The sequence below is a fragment of the Canis lupus genome, chromosome X (genome assembly GCF_003254725.2).
Source record: "Canis lupus dingo isolate Sandy chromosome X, ASM325472v2, whole genome shotgun sequence".
NCBI lineage: Eukaryota > Metazoa > Chordata > Mammalia > Carnivora > Canidae > Canis > Canis lupus.
In genome coordinates this window covers 22,117,881-22,122,721 of record NC_064281.1, presented here as the reverse complement: position 1 = coordinate 22,122,721, position 4,841 = coordinate 22,117,881, and positions in this window count along the sequence as shown.

Genomic DNA, 4,841 nt, shown 5'->3' with positions numbered 1-4,841 from the left:
TTTATCAAGAGGAAGGCAGTTATGCTATGTCTATCAGCATAAAAATCAGTGTGAGAACACAAATAATTGACTGTCTAAATAATCAAATTGGTTTAAGTAAAAACATCAGTTCATTGACTGAATTCTACTTTTCATTAAGAAAGCAATTTGTAAAAATAAGAAATGTGTCTTTTATGTGTCTTTGTGTGTATATATATATTATACATATAATATGTATATAATATATATACATCAAAATAATTCCATGAATAGGTAGCACTTGGTAATTTGTCTGTGACAGTGCATCAGCAAAGTTCTCATTGACTTTTAAAAAACACTGAAATACATTTGTGACTATCTGAAGACACCAAATAAACTGGCCACATTGATCTTTTTCACACAAATATTTCATTAGTTTGCAGAAGATATATTTTTGGTTCATTTTTATCTTGTTTTCCTCATACTATGAAAATACTCTGAACTTTCTTTTTTTGTGCATGTATTTTATTTCATTTATTCTTTTTTTTAAATTTTTTTATTTATTTATGATAGTCACAGAGAGAGAGAGAGAGGCAGAGACACAGGCAGAGGGAGAAGCAGGCTCCATGCACCGGAAGCCCGATGTGGGATTCGATCCCGGGGTCTCCAGGATCGCGCCCTGGGCCAAAGGCAGGCGCCAAACCGCTGCGCCACCCAGGGATCCCATGTATTTTATTTCAATTCCAGTGTAGCTAACATATAGTGTTATATTAGTTTCAGGTGTACAATATACTGTTTCAACAATATCATATATTACCCAGTGCACATCAAGATAAGTGAACTCTTAATCCACCTCATGTATTTCATCCATTTCCCACCCTATACATCCGCCCCCTCGCCATAACCATCTGTTTGTTTTCAATAGCTAAAAGTCGGTATTTTGGTTTGTCTCTCTTTTTTTCCCCTTTGTTTGCTGTTTTGTTTCTTACTTCTACATATGAGTGAAATGATATGGTATTTGTCTTTTCCTGACTGGCGTATTTTAGCATTATACTCTCTAGATCCATCTATCTTGTTGAAAATGGCAAGCTTTCATTTTTTATAGCTGAATATTTCCATTGTGTATGTGTGTGTGCGCACACACACACACACACACACACCACATCTTCTTTCTCCATTCATCTATTGATGGACCCTTGGGCTGCTTCAATAGTTTGGCTATTATAGATAATGCTGCAATGAACATAGGGGTGCATATATCCCCTTGAGTTAGTGTGTTATATTTTTGGGTAAATACCCAGTTGTACAATTACTGAATCATAGGGTAGTTCCGTTTTTAATTTTTTTGAGGAAACTGCATACTATCTTCCACGATGGCTGCATCAGTTTGCATTCCTACCAACAGTGTTCCTTTTTCTCCACATTCCTACCAATACGTTATTTTTTAGGTTTTTGATTTTAGCCATTCTGACAGGTGTGAGCTGATATCTCATTGTGGTTTTGATTTGCATTTCCCTGATGATAAGTGATGTTGAGGATCATTTCATATATCTGTTTGCCATCTGTATGTCTTCTATGAAGAGATGTCTGTTCCTGTCCTCTGCCCATTTTTAATTGGATTATTTGGTTTTTTTTTGGTGTTGAGTTATGTAAGTTCCTTATATTTTTTGGATGCTAATTTTTTATCAGATATGTCATTTCCAAATATCTGCTCACATTCAGCCTTTTAGTTTTGTTGGTTGTTTCATTTGCTGTGCAGAAGCATTTTATTTTGGTGTGGTCCCAATAGTTTATTTTTGCTTTTGTTTCCCTTACCCCAGGACACATATCTAAAAAAATGTTGCTAGAACGAATGTCAGCGGAACCACTGCCTATGTTCTCTTCTACGATTTTTATAGTTTCAGGTCTCACATTTAGGTCTTTAATTCATTTTGAGGTTTTGTTTTGTGTATGGTATAAGAAAGAGGTCCAGTTTCCTTCTTTTGCATGTAGCTGTCCAGTTTTCCCAACACCATTTGTTGATCTGAGCATTCTTAATTAGTAATCTTTCCTCAAAATTATTTTGAAATCACATATCACAAAAATGTATTCATAATAAATCCATTAAGTTCAAAGTTCTGACTCTTAAAATTATCAATCATAAGAGGTAAGTTAGGGAACTAGTAAATCTGTAAGGGAGCTGAATATTGGAGCCAGAATCTAGTTCCAGTAGCATTTATAAAACATTAATTGCCAATGCATTTAGAATCCTAGTAGTAATGGACAGCATATGGTTATATGCTCTTCTACTTGTATGTGTCTCACAGTCTGTGTAATGAATACTAGCACCATGGCACCTTATCTAAATTTTCTCTTAATTCTAATTTTAAATATACATGTTAAACAAATTTGCAAAAAAAAAAAACCTCTACTGCCATATGCTCATTTATTCTTGTTTTTAAATAATAACAAAATCAAGCTGCATAAAGAATAGAACTATAACTACTGTCATATTTTGGAAACACATTTTTAGCACATGGTTCACATGAATTTATGATTGCTAACAGTGTTTTATGGAAACTAAACGTAAATTATGGAGGTAGTTTAAATTTTAACAACTATTTCCAGCATTTTTCTCATTTGAAATAACTCAAGTATTCTTAATTTCTTTTTTATTTTGTAAAAACTGGTATTAAGGAGGGAAAACTTTCGCCTGTCCTCTTTTCCACTTGAGTTAGTGTCGAGTTGTCCTTAATTTAACATCTTAAGTTTATGAAAGTAAAAACAGTTTAGCCAATCATTATCCATAGCTATGTATGTATGTCCTTAGGTTTTAACTACGGCTGCCCTGAAATTAGAACTAAAGATGGAAAGCACATGGCTATGAGCTCATCATGCCATAATGAGATGGGCTTCAGAGATTGCAAAGTGTTTCACTTCCACAATATGCAAATTGTATACAATGCCAGATGCAGAAGCGCTGATCCATTTGCCAAGTTCTATGGAGGGCATGGTGATTCATTCACAAATTGTCACAAATTTAGATACTCAGGATCTAGCAGCCTGTTTAGGGCTGCCTACATGCATGGTTACTGTGGCCTGTTGTATGACATTCTGGCACCTGGAGGGAAATCTCAACCTTAAATTCTGTCAAAGTCTACCATGATATTAGATTTGGTTAACCCCAGGATATAACTCAATACTTTTATATGCCTGTGATATTGGACTGCCTGCTCATGACAGAGAGAAACCATTCAATTCAAAGAGAAGAATAGACCTCGATGTAAATTAGCACCTGTTAGCACTTCTCTCCACATTCAGAATTATGGATTCCTCCATTGAAACAAATTATTTTTTGTTCCCATAGCCAATTTTTAACCTCTATATTTATGAAATAGCCAGTCATAGATTCTACATGATGTATGATTATGTATATTTCACCATCTTAGAATATTACGTTCATTTATTCAGCAAATATTATTTGATGAGGAGACAGAAACTAAATTGGATGTTAAGAACAATAAAACAAATTAGAGCATGCCTTCAAAACGTCTAACTAAGTCTAGTGGAAATATAAATAAGTCACATATTCTTTGTTATCTGTGTGTGGCCAAAACTGTTTACTTTTTAAAATATTGATTTTTTTTGGAGACGTGTTTGAGAATGGAATCAAAATTTGATACTGACAGAAATAAATCCTGGCCAGTTGTTGTGATATTATTCATCCTTCTAAATAAGAGTGTAGGGAGACTTTACAAAAGAGTAAGTTGGTTTGTTCACTCAATCAATTTTCTGTAGGTTTATCCCTAAGGTCTAATGTTTTGGCCTAATGACTCTTTTTCAAGATATCAATCTTTTGAAAGAATGAAATACCAAGAGTAGAAGCTAGCAGCTCTTTGAAAAATTGACTTTTTTAAAGAGAAATAAAGTATATTTTTTCTCTCTGTATAAAATGATATAGATGCAAGTAGTGTGTATATGTGATATTGATGGAAAGTATGCACTCAAAAGTCTAGATAGTTTATAGCAGGGTCAGCAGACTATGACCTCTAGGACAAATCAAGCCCACTACCTTTGTTTATAAATAAAGTTTTATTGGAATACAGCCAGGCTCACTTCTTTACATATTGTTTGTGACAGCTTTCACACTATAGCAGCAGAGTTGAGCTTTTGTGGTGGATACCTATGGTCTACAAAGCCTCAATCATTTATTTCTGGTCCTTTACAGAGAAAGTTTGCACACCCATGGTTTTACATTATAGTTCTGTAAAAATTCGTATTTCTTTCAATAATTAACAGTAATTCAATAATTAATGCAGTAAATAATACAATAATTAATACATGTTTGCTAAGTATTGCCCAAATATAAAGTGCTAAATGATAATGCTTCTGCAGGTTAATTTATATCAGATTTCACATAAAAATGCAAAATATTAAATAGATTTGAAATAATCCTTTTGCATAAAAGCCAGACTGTGAAGTCTATTTAAGAGAGAAATTAGGGGACCTGAGTGGCTTAGTGGGTTAAGCATCTGCTTTAGGCTCAGGTCATGATCCTAGAGTCCTGGAATCAGCCCCAAGTCAGGCTCCTTGCTCAGTGGGGAGCCTGCTTCTCCCTCTCCCTCTGCCTGTGACTCCCCCTGCTTGCGTTCTCTCTGTGTCAAATAAATAAAAAATCTTTTTAAAAATAAAAAATAAATAAAAATAGGAAAAAATTAAAAGAAACTCAAGTACTACCCAAGGATAAGTGTTTTCTACAAATTACTAAATTTGGTACTAAATTTTCCACGTGTAAAAGGATTCAGTGAGGAAAACAGAAACCACCCAGATAGTTCATTACAAGGTATTTAATGTAGGGAACTAGTTACAAAATTATTAGAAGAACTAAGACTGATGATGATGAG